The sequence below is a fragment of the Narcine bancroftii genome, chromosome 7 (genome assembly GCF_036971445.1).
Source record: "Narcine bancroftii isolate sNarBan1 chromosome 7, sNarBan1.hap1, whole genome shotgun sequence".
Lineage (NCBI taxonomy): Eukaryota > Metazoa > Chordata > Chondrichthyes > Torpediniformes > Narcinidae > Narcine > Narcine bancroftii.
The window spans coordinates 16,930,904-16,943,900 of record NC_091475.1 but is presented as its reverse complement, the minus strand read 5'-3'; the positions used below and the strand labels follow the sequence as shown (position 1 = coordinate 16,943,900).

At 41.4% G+C, this 12,997-nt stretch overlaps 1 long non-coding RNA gene across 1 annotated transcript; it reads right to left on the bottom strand.

Annotated features, from left to right (window-relative positions):
* Positions 1-4,694: 4,694 nt before the first annotated feature.
* Positions 4,695-6,856, bottom strand: LOC138739794 (uncharacterized). Its single transcript, XR_011342423.1, has 2 exons — positions 6,337-6,856; positions 4,695-5,022 (listed from the first exon to the last, which is right to left on the bottom strand). It is a non-coding gene; the product is annotated as an uncharacterized lncRNA (long non-coding RNA).
* Positions 6,857-12,997: the final 6,141 nt, after the last annotated feature.

Sequence of the window (12,997 nt, the reverse complement as noted above, 5' to 3'; positions counted from 1 at the left end):
GGAAAGAAAATGTTTGAAAACCACTGATTTAAACCGCTGAAGCCCGTGAAAGCATACTCTGCCTGTTGAATTAAAGTGACTTCCATTTGCCACATTAGATCTGACTCTAAATCTGTGTGTTTAATCCATAGACCAGACACTGGCATTTTCATTTACACATCACATAATGACATTGCCACAAAGGTCCAGACACAGTCACCACTCTGTTAATGAAAGTTCATTAAAATTAAAATGTTTCTGCTGCTTCATTTATATCAATGTTTAATTCTTTTTAGGTCAAGAGCACTTATCGGAGATGTTATTTTACCAAAAGAAACATCTGCCTCTCTCAGTTTATCTGCCAACTTATTGCAGACGAGTTGAACAAAATGTCAAGTGCACAGGAAGCCTTTGAGTGGATGTTTTCTTCTTTTCTTCTTTTACCTCTCAATAGGGACCAGAAATTAGAATCATTAAGTTGTGTCTCTTGAACAATAATGCTCCAATCCTTCTGATCCTGACGTACCATGTGTTTAAAATGTAATGTTTCTCAGTTACTTGTCCAAATGCCTTGAAAAATATAGGGACTTTGGTGTTAATAATACAGAGTGAGAGAGAGCGCTGCTCAGGGAGCTGAAGAAGGAATTCGTCCATCGTTATTGAATGAAGATCTACTGGGACCAATGCCTGAAGAGGGCGCACAAAATCAGTGAACCGGTGCAGACTCGAAAGGCCAACATGGCCTGTTTCCGCTCTGTAAATGGTTATATGGTTATATGGTTAAATCTGTCAGGTACCACAACAAAAAACTCAGTCAGAGACTCATTTCAGGACTCTTACTTTTGACATTTATCATATTTTCTTCTCTGTATTGCAGTCAGTTTGCTTACATTTCTTTATTTGTTTACATGTGTACATTGTGTGGTTTTTTTTTCGCAGTGGTAATTCTGCCTGGCCTACAGAATAAAGAATCTCAGGCCTATATGTGATATCATGTGTGAACTCTGACAATAAATCTGAATCAGAACAAATAATCTGAATATAAAGTGCCTGTACTGTGCTGTCATGTTCAATCTTTATTTGTTGACATCTATGCATATCTTCTTGAGTATATTTTTTTCACTACCAATAATTGGTAATTCACAAGATAAAGGAATAGAAGTAGGCCATTTAGCCCATTGAGTCTGCTCCACAACTCCACCCTGAGCTAAATTCTGCCTCGCCTGCAAGAGAAAGAATATCAGGGTTGTTTGCGATATCATGTATGCACTCTTACAATAAATCTGAATCTTTTTTTGAACTTTTGAAAACTACTCGAGGTTCAGCGCATGGAAAACGAGGTGGAAAGGCTCCTCAATATTAAAATGATTTCAATTGACTCCACTGTGGCCCACCCCAGTAATAACCACAAAACAGATCTTGCTCTCGTATCCCTCGGATACTCATTGATTACCCATTCCATCTCCCATGCAGTGTCACCCGTGAGCAGTTCACAAAGCCAAGTAACATGATTACAACCATCATCAAGTATGCTTTACTGAAGGCAGAGAACACTCCAATAGCAGTAGCTGATAAAATGGTGCATGAGAAGTGGGTGGGAGGAAACCAGAGCACCTGGAGAAAACCCACACCAGTCGCGGGGAGAATGTACACACACCTTACAGGCAACGCCTGGATTCGAACCTGGGTTGCTAGTGCCATAATAGTGCTGTTACACTAACTGCACCACCCCACTGGAAAATCAGGGCTCTACACTGCAGAATGAGGTCATCCAAACATCATACCCACACTGACTTTTGGAGAGGGTTAGTGCTACTCCTCTATTCCCTTGCCGTGCCCCTACAAACTATTCAACCTCAGGTTTCAGTTTCCATTTAGAAGATTACATTCTGACAGGGTGTGCTTTTCACAGAGCCAAAAACTTCCCCGCCCCACCCCTCCTCCCCCCCACCCCCACCACCACACCATCAATTCTCACCTTTTCTCTCTTATCATATTGAATAAGCACCTTTTGTCTGTTGCTCTGTACTCCCCCACTTCCATCCTTCCCTTCTCCTCAGCCTTTTAATACAGGTACCTGCGTCTGTTTTATTCATACCTTGAGGAAGGGCTTAGATCCGAAATGTCAATAATATATCTTTACCTCCTCTGACGAGCACTGTAAGACCTACTGAGTTCCTCCAGCATTTCTGTGTTTTTACCGCAAGCACAGCATGTGCAGACTTTCATGTTTCACTTCAGATTACAATAGCCATGGGCAGTAACATTTTCCCTCATGCCATTTACTTCAGACCTCCATTTTATGGTTATTGACCTTCTTGTCAAGACTTTGAGGATATTTCTGTCATAAAATTTGTGGACAAAATAGAAATCTTTTAGTGCATCAATGACATGCTGGCCAAAAACTGTCCATTTAGATTACTCCCTCTTCCTTCTTATTGGTCCAACCCCTTGCATTTAAGTGCTCATCCAGACAACTTTTAAATGTAGCAAGGGTTTAGGCCTCAAACACAGTTTTGGGCATGAACCTTCAGACCCTTCCACTCTTTAGGGGAAAATATTTGTATTCATTTCCCCTGCCCCTATAATAGTCTCACCAAATAGATTTTATCCATGGTCCCTATTTGCAGGCATCACTGACAAAGGAAATAGATCATACCTTCTCAGCAACTTGCCCTTTCCAATTTTATACATCCCCATTAATCTTCCTTTCAAAATCCTGTGTAACCCAGTCCTTTCAATCACATATACAGTAAAATTTCCATAAGATATCAGAGCTGAAATAAACCATTCAGCCCATTGATTCTGCCCTGCCATTCAATCATGAGCTGATTCATTTTCCCACTCAGCCACAATGCCTGGCCTTGGCCCCATAACTTTTGAGGCCCTGGGTAATCAAGAACCTAGCAATCTCTGTCTTAACTACACGTAATGAACTGGCCTCCACAACCACCTGTGGCAATAAATTTACCATCCAAATTTTACCACTTCTGAGAGCATCTGTAAAAATCTCCTTCGATACCTTTCTGGCGGATCTTTCCTGAAATATGGAAACCAGAATGACTTTTGCTTAAAAAACAACACATAGAAAAATCATAAATTTCTCACTTGGCAATTCTGTCATCTCCACACTTTATGAAAGAGATTGAAAGGAAGGAGGAAACAGAAAGAATCCAAAGCCATCAAACTCAGGTAACCGGTGCAGAAGACAAGAGCTCACTATATTGGTGGCCTGATGACTGGTTATCTCGTAGAAGACAGAAGGTCAGAATGAATAAGTCAATTTGAAGCTGAAAGAAGTGAAATGCCCCAAGGATCAGTACTTTTTCTGCATTAATGAACTGGAAGAGTGGGTAGAGCAGAGGGATCCAACTGTATTGATGACACAAACAACAGGCAGAGTGCAACGTGATTTCAACTTCATAACAAAATAGTTAGGGAGTTGGTGAAAACTTGGCCACTGTATCCAAGAAAATCATCCCTAAATATATATATATTGTTTTAAATTATCTTTATGTATGTATCTGATTATTATGTATGCTGTATTGTGGGTGTGTGTTCATTGCGGTCTGGAGAAACGCTGTTTTGTCAGGTTGTAAATGTACAGTCGGATGATGATAATAGACTTGAACCTGAACTTGTAATGGTCACCAAGGAAACCAACTTCACCAGGCCGACCAAGTTATCTACCTGAGCTCAACTTATTTGCCTATACACTGTATGTGTACCCATTTCAAAACATACCAAGGGTTATAGGTTAATTGGGGAGCATGAACTCATGGGCCGACCAGGCCTGTTATGTGCTGTATGTCTAAAATTAAAATTTTTAATTTACAATTTAAATCCAAAGCTCATTCCATGAACCCACCATCTTTCCTGATAAAGTTGCCCCTCAGGGCTTTTTAAAAATCCTTATCCTCCCACCTTACATCAACCCCTCCTGTTTCAGACTCCCCTTTCCCAGGGCAAGGTCTGTCACCACTCACCTTATCTGTGCTTCTCATGCATTTACAAATCTCTCAACCTGATACACTCTATGGCTAAAAGTCCCAGCTTATCCAGCCTCTTCTTAGAATTCAGGCCCTCCTGTCCTGGCAATAGTCTCATGAAACTTTTTTGGGCAATTCCCGCTTAACGACATCCTTCCAATCAGAATTCACCACAATACTCCAAATGTGGTCTCACCAATGTCTTGAAGTTGATGCGTGATCAATTACACAAAGACTGAAGTTATTGGAAGGTTTTTATTAACAAGTGATGGACATGTTACTGGCTCACACTGACCTGGATTTGAACTGGGGGCAGGCTTGTGGCACGACAGCCTTTATGGGGGAGAAAGGGGAGGAGTCACAAGCTGGCCAGTGAAAGCAGAGTCAAACATAAAAAGGTCATGTCATTGACATAGAATACTGGTTTCACCACAGAAGAAATTTTGACAATGATTGCAGTAAAAATATAGACGTGATGGAGGAACTCAACAATTCTCGCTGCATCCATAGGAGATAAAAGAGCTCAAGCCCAAAGTGTCATTTATATATCTTTACCTCCAATGGATGCTGTGAGACTGTACAAATTCCCCTAGCACTTCTGTGTTTTCACCAATATTTTGTACATTTGAAATGAACTTTGAAAAAAAAACTCAAAAGGCAGGCGAGTGTCTATGTGGAGAGAGCTCCAAGTGTTCTTGTGCAATAATCAAGCAACTCGTTCAGAAGGAAATGGCACATTGGCTTTTATTGCAAGGGGTCAGAATTCAAAAATGGCAGAGCATTATTATATTTGCATTGGGTATTACTAAAGCCACACCGATAGCACTTTGCTAGAGCTTGGCCTTCTGATTTACGAAAAGATATCCAACATTTGAAGCCACCCACAAGATTAGACTAATTCCTGGGACAAGGGAGATATTTGCAAGTAGTTGAAGAAATTGAGTTTGCATTATTTGCCATTGGAGGAATGAGCGGTGCTCTTGTTGAAACATACAAGATCCAGGAGTGCCAAAAGATCCAGTAGGTCAAAATATGTTTGTACCAGCGGGAGAGTCTGCAAAGGAACAGATAAAGGGGCAGTCATTTAAAACTGTAGGAATTTCTCATCACAAAGGGAGGTATATCACTGGAGTTCTTTAATCCAGAGGCTAGATTATTAAAGACTTAAAGAGGAAAGTTGACACAGCATTTAAGGCCTTGGGTTTAATTTTTACTATAGACATGCAGCATGGTAACAGGCCCTTCTGGCCCATGAGCGCATGTCACCCAAATACCCCAATTAACCTACAGCCTCCCGTACATTTTGATGGGTGGAAGAAAACCAGAGCACCCAAAGGAAACTCACACAGACACAAGGAGAATGTGTAGAAACCGCGCCAGATTCAAGCCCTCTAACCATTGATCAGCCATTATCCCCCTGAATGGCAAGGCCAGGTGGTCTACTCTTATATTTTTGTAAAATCTCCTCATAAATGTATGAAAATGCTCTGAGTTTTTTTTTTAAACCCTTGGCCTAGTGGATAATGTTTTTGCAACACAGTGGCAGTTATGTAAGCCTCTCCAAGCATCAGTCATTTCAATGGCCATAGAATGAATGAAGTTTCACTTGAATATATGGTCTGCCCTCAGCTACTGCACACTCTGCATTCTCTCCACTATGGGAAGTTGCTTCTGTTGAATTGCCTCTAGATTTATGTGCGACCCTGCAACCTCCCCCTCCCCCCATTCTCTATTTCAACCTCCCACATACCTCCCACATACCTACTCTACACCTACTGCATCAATCCCTTCACAAGTTTTTTATTAAGTCATTATTCACCCTTTGCATTGCCATCAAGAGCATTTCCTAATGGCCATAATTTCCCAGTTCCAGTATGACATTCTTGCAATTACTTCTCCCAATTTTTTTTCCAGTCCTCTATACTTTTTCTCTAACAATAGGAATTAAACTGAGAACAATTAGGACAACAGAGACCAGCCTCCATAAAGCCCAATTAAGTAAATTTAACTTCAAGTAAACTCACTCACAGTTGACCAAAGCTCTACAATATAAAAGGATCTTGAAGATTCATCAAATGATAGATACCACCTCAATGTAATTAACACTAATTGATATAAATGACGTGGATACAATTATCTGTAAGCACAATGTTCTGAGACCAAATCAGCAAGCAATCTAGGCTGAGCATAGCTTTCTTTCTTTGAATTCTATCCAAGAAATTATCTCCTGTGATTCTTTTCAATTGTATATGGTTCATTTTGATGCTTTTCATTTGTTGGGAAATTGCATCCCCTCCCTATTTTTCCCTTTCAAGATTCCTTTATTGCCATGTAATAGTACAACACGTGTAATGTTACACAAACTTACCTTATCCCTGCCGCAAGGCAAAGAGTCACCATTAGCCTCTTACAGCTGCTTTCAGGTACATTCTCTCCCAAGAAGGCGCCTGCAGAAGCGGATGAAGAGTTTTGGAACTGTTGGTCAGGTGGCAGCCCTGAAAGTGCTGCACTGTGCACCTGAAAGAGACAGCTGCACAGGAGGTGTCTTGAACCACACTCCGGCTCCTGTCCACAAATTCTTCTTGCGTTGCCTTTGAAGAAATGTCCATCCACACGAGCTGTGATCATAACTCTCCTGGCCCTTTTGTAGGCAAGACTTGAACTGCATGGTCACAATGAAGCTTGCAAGACCCTGGCATCGGTCTCTCCAAGTAACTTCAGTGCTGGTCACACTCAAAATGAAGCACTTTGCTTCCTAAAAGACCCTCCTGGCACAGGTCAATCCACTGAAAAGTCCCAGTCATTCACAGAGCATGCTTTGTTCTGAATTCCACAGAATGGTCGGCCACAAGAGCTGCTTCAAAAAGCTGCTTTCTCTTCAGACGTCAGAATGGTTCTCCCTTGCAAAGTCACAGTGTCATTGCAAATGTATCAAATCTGGAACAGACTGTGACAAACCTTCCCTCAGTTCTTCCAATGTATTGAATTGTCACTGGGCTGTGACTTGTATCGTGATGGTGCTTGTGTGAAGTGTTAAATGTTAACAGTGACCATCCAGTTCCTCCTGTCTATACTATCCCTTACAGTGATCATTCCTTTTTACTAAAAAGCGAGCTCGTAATACTTATCAAAGAAATGTAAACAGAAGAAAGCAATCCAGCCCTCAGTCATTAATTCAGTTACACTATGTCCGATTGTCTGTCATCCACATTCATATCCCCTGATTCATTTTGTATCTGAAATCTTTTGAAACCTGTCTTGAATATATTCCTGAAATGTAGAAAGGAGACTGAAGGGAGATTTCATTGAGGTGCATGAAGTTATGGGAAGCCTAGATAAAATGAGGAGAGGAATTTATTTCCCCCAGAGAAGGAGATGCGTAATTTGGGAACATGGCTTTCAGGTAAAGATTAGAGCTTGAGATTCCTTAGTTCTTTTGCGTGATGAATTCAAAATCCTTACTTGGTTAAGTAATTTCTTTTTGGATCTGTCCTGAATTTTGAAAGTCAGATCACTCCACGCACGGGAAGCATCAAATTTGCAGTCATCCTATCAACTTTAAACTAATGTAAATACCTCAGTGAAACCACCTCCCATTTTCCCCTCAAATCAAGAGAGTATTGATGCAAATCAGACTGAAACTTTGACATCACACTCAATCAATAGACATAACAAGTTTCCTTCTGTGTAGGAGAATTCCACAGTGCTTCAGATTTTGTTTTTAAATGACACAATGGTGCCATTTATTGTTTCCCTCTAATTTTCCCTTGAGCGGAGACTTAATTGCACTACTGTGGTGCAGTTTATTCAGGTCAGAATGGAGAAGATGGAGGCATTCATAAATAAGACAAAGTCAGAACTTCAAGCAAAATTGTGGTGACACACCATTAGCCAACTGTGTACCTGCAGGAAGAGCACTGGAGGACAAGGCAACACCTGGCCGGCTGTCAATCAGCCGACCTGAATGGACCAAGCCCCACCCGGCCGGCTGCCAATCACCCTCCGGGATATAAGCTACATCCGGCCCCTCGAGGTCAGTCTCAGAGCCAGCACAGCCATTCTCACAGTCAGCTCTGTGGAGGTTTATGTGGAATAAAGCCTGTTGAACCGACTTTATGTTTTGTGTCTGCTTTTCTGCTCGATAGCGCATCACAAAAACCAAGGAGCTGACTGTGGAATTTAAGAGGGGGGAAATCAGGAGAACACAAGCTGAGACGGTGTCTCAAAAAAGCAGTCTCCCAGTCTCTCACTGCTATCATCTGGAAGAAGGTACACGAGCCCGAAGACGAACACCCACTGGTACATAAACAGTTTCTTCCCCTCTGCCATCAGATTTCGGAATGAACAATGAACTTATAGACGCTACGTCACCTTCTCTTTTGCACTAATCTATCTATGTACAGTATTTCTCTATCTATCCATCTATCTCTCTATCTACACTATCTATCTATAGTATCTATCTACTATCTGTTTATTTATTTAACTGTTTATCTATTATTTATTTTTTAAAATATAACTTATAGCAATTTTGCACCTACGACGCTGCCACCAAATAACAAATTCATGACAATAAACTCTGACTCTTGATTCGGATCCTGAAGCAAATCCCCCTGTCATTGAATGTTGGACGGTGTAAAGGATGCACAGCGCGATTTGGCACCGGAGACCAAGGAGAAAGTTCCAGACGAAAGATAATTCTCGCGTCTGACATGAGAAGAGTTCCAAAATTCCAGCGCCCATGACAAATCAATCAGAGGATGTTCCTATAACACTTGGAGACCGTAGACATCATAAATGATCTGTATTCACCTGGAGGTAGAAAAATATTAAAAAGCACAGGGAGGGAGTCAAATCATGGAGGAAGAGCATGGGATTGAAGACTTTATTATCTTTTTTTTTCAAGATCATCCCTCTCCAGAGGGCAAAGCTTTTGCAAAACATGGCAAATCCAATATACTTTATGATACTATTAAAGAGATCACTGCAGGCTATGTGTTCTGCCCTCTTTGACAATACTGTAACACTTGCTGAAAATACGGCAATACATTGCCTGTGGAAAACAACGAGTGTGTAATTATAACATTATAACAGGCAAAAGGAACATAATGTACCAGTGGCTCCATTCAGGTCAATCCAAATGTGAATCATGGTTTAATGAATTAAACATTTCAAAAATAAGAGTAGAATTATCTGGGACGTTTCATAGGAGACAAACATTTAGCACATTATTCTGGCAAAACAGTGGAGAAAGACGTTTTTGTGATTGATGACCTGAATGCCAGACTAGATTTTATATATATCTATATATTTATAGTTAAATAAATGAAAAATAGCCCATTATATCAGGTTTTTGAAGAGAATTGCACCACATCAGTCTATTTCCTAGAGTGGAGAGCCTAAGAGAAGGAGACAGAACTATGATGTGGACAGGGACAGGAGCAATGTTATCGAATTTGCAGTTGGCAAAACAGTAGTTGGACTCATCAGTATCAACGATGAGTCACACAACAGAGACGAGGTAGAAAACCTTGAGATATGGTGCAAGAGTAGCAACCTCATTATGGACAAGATGAAGGAGATGATCGTGGGCTTCAGGAGGACCAGGAATGACCACCTTCCACTGCACATCATTAACTGTAGTGGAGAGAGTGGAGAGCACCAAGTTCCTTGGAGTTCACTTAGCTCGTGACCTATCGTGGACTCACAAAATCTCCTCATTTGTCAGGAAGGCACAACAGCGACTGCACATCCTGAGAAGACTGAAGTAGGCAAGGTTACCAGCCATCATCATGATAACCTTCTACAGGAGTTCTCTCAAGAGGGTCCTGGTGTGCAACATCACAGAGTGGTATGGTTACTGCAGGGAAATGGATTGGCGGTCAATCCACAGGACCATGAGAGTGATCACTGGAGTCTCCCCCCTACTTCAGCATGATCAACCAGGATCGTTCTTGGAAGAGGGCTTACAAAATCATTGAGGACCCCACACACAGCATCCTTCAGCTGCTCCCATCAAGAAAGAGATGCAGGAGGATCAGAATCAGCCCCACCAGGCTGAGGAACAGCTTCTCCCCACGGGCAGTGAGAATGCAGAACGACCAAAGGAACGGCTCACACTAACCATCCAAGACTCTCATATTTACGAAACAATTTTTATATATTTCTATATATGAATACTTGTCCTGCATTTGTACTGTTTGTCTGTATGTGTGTTATGTCTGGTTGTGTATCCATATGTTTTGCACTGAGGACTGGAGAACAGTGTTTCATCAGTTTGTACAATCAGATGAAAATAAACGATGTCTTCAAATGTGCTGCATGGACTTAGCATAGTATTCCAGCTGTGTTTTCAGTAGTGTACTGTAAAGGGTTTAATGTAGCTTCCCTGCTTTTGGACTTCATTAATAAATGATGCTTATTTAATGTTCTACCACCTTCAAAGATTCTGTTTGAAGTCTCTCAACTGTGGTGTCATGCCAAATGTTGAACATAATTATCCAGATGGGTTCTCACCAAAGTTTGGCACCACCATTACTCAGTTCTGCATTTCTCTTCTGGAAGTACCAATCCTGCTTCATGTAGTCAGCTTAGGGATGATCCCTGAGGTCAGAATCCAACCCTTTTGCACACCTGAACCTTGTCTGAGTTTCCTAATTATATCAGGGGGAAAACCTCCCTCATCCACCCACAAGATCTGCCCGGTTCTGCCAGTGGACAAGCCTGCAACTGAGTTAATCCCCAGGCAAGATTGTAGCCAGGAGATGTTGTCTTCCAGATGTACGTGCTTGCATTGGTGGAACCTTCATGGAATTTAGCAAGATATGTCAGCTTCCAGACAATTCCCAGCTCTCTGACTGGGAATTTTGCCCATTTTGTCTATGGCAGCTGATACCTGGCACATGCACTGAAATGAGCAGGAGATATTCTCCCTTGGTGGGGATGGTGAGAGGTTGGGCGAAGGTGGGGGGGGGGGGGTGTGGGGGGGCTGAAATAATAAGATGAGATTTTTCATTTGCTTTAATTAAGTCAGTTAAAATGCCTTTATTGCTTTGAATTATGTTTGCAATGAAAAAAAAATGTAAAAAAATATTCTTCAGTACCAAAACAATTTTGACTGTCTCGACAAGACATTAACAGACAGTGAAACTGAAGGAGAGACTCACTGGCTGTCAAAGTTGTGTGAGTACAGCTGGCAACGTGTACTGGGAGGAGTTCTGGGCCATAACTACCAGGTTCCATCTGGTAGAGGCCACCATGGACCACAATGTGAGTAACATTGGGTCACCAGCAATTGGGAATCAGGATCTACTGTAAAATGTTGAGAAAGTAATTCAAATCAGTGGATTTGAATTCCTGACATTAGTGCATTACAGTCAAGCTTCTGCAGATCATATTACCACCTCCCTCCACCCAGAATACGTGCACAGATTTCCACATCCTTCCAATGTTTATGCTAAGTCTGTATAGTTTACAGCAGATGGCACTTTCCAGAGAAATATAATTATGAATTTTGTGAGTTAAGAGTTGGCTGAACACTAACTCGCTCATTAATCTCCCAATCCATATCCAGCAATTCCTTCCAATCTCTGTACTTAAGCTCACAGAATTGATTTTGAAGACCTGTAAGGAAAGAAAAATACTACCTTGAAGATGTTGTGCTGACCTGTATAAACCTGTTCAACAATCTATATTTTGCCTCCCTCATACCGATAACCCTCTATTTTACTGACAACCATGTGGCTGTCTATGAATTCATTGAATGTTGCTGTTGCACCAGCCTCCATCAACACCCCACAATGTATTTTAGGAACCCATTACCCTGCAGAAAAAAAACTTACTCCCGACATCTCCCCTAAAGTTTTTTCCCCCTTCTTATCTTAAGCTTATGTTCTCTGGGATTTCCTCCTGTAAATCCTATCCAGAAGAATCCTATGTTATATGTTTTAATTCTATCACTCCTCTCCAAGTGCACAACTCTGGCATCTTTAACAATCGACTCGAGTTTTTTCTCCACTACCAAGTGATGTAAATTAGTTATAATTCCCTGATTTCTCTCTCCCTCGTTTCTTAGACAATTATGTCACTTTTGAAACCCTCTAATCAAGTGGAACTGAGCCAGAGTGTCGAGGATATTCAAAAATAATCAGTAATGCCTGTAAGCTCTCTCGTGCCATCCCATCATCCACGCTACCAGATCCTGAGGATTTATCAACTTTAAAGGTCAAGAATTTACCGAACTCTTCAGGACTGATGACGATTTCCATCAATTCCTTGGATAAGCTAGTTTCTCAGACCCCTAGTACTTCCATAATGTTAGTGATGTCAGAACCAAATAATCCCTACAATTGGTCTGCCCTTCCCTCATTTCCCATCATGAATTGCACTGATTCTGACTGAAAGGAACCTGTATTTACTTTAACTGGTTTCTATCTCTTGACATACTTTCATGATTTATGTTCCCTGTAAGTTCCCTCTCTTCCTCTACTTTCCCCTTTTTCTTTCTTTGCTGAATTCTACATTCCTCAGGTTTGATGCTCTTCCTTGTCAACTTGAATGGCTATTCTTTGCTATCCCTCGTTAGCAACAGTCGAGCCGCCTTCAATTTTATTTTCATGGTAAACAGGAGTGGACAGTTTTTGAAGTTCTGCCAGATGATCTGGAATAGAGGGGAGGTCAGAGGCTGTGTTGGATTGGCTCTGTTTGCGACCTTCTATGTTCCTGTGTGCTTGAATTACCAAACCAAGCTGAGATGCAACCAGTCAGTGTACCTTCCACAGTACGCCTGCGGAGATTTGATCGAGTATCGGGCAAGATGCCAAATCTCCTCACTCTCCTCAGAAAGTGGTGGTGTTGGTGTGCCTTCTTCATGGTGTCTTCAGTGTGCTGGCTCCGGTAAAGGTCTATGTGAAGTACTGCCCTTGATAGAGCTCCTGTTGAAGGCTGATATAATGGTAGCCAGTAGCCTGACCCATTTCCTTCTTCTCAAGAAGTGTAGCCTCTGTTGTGCCTTCCTGACAATAAAGGAGATG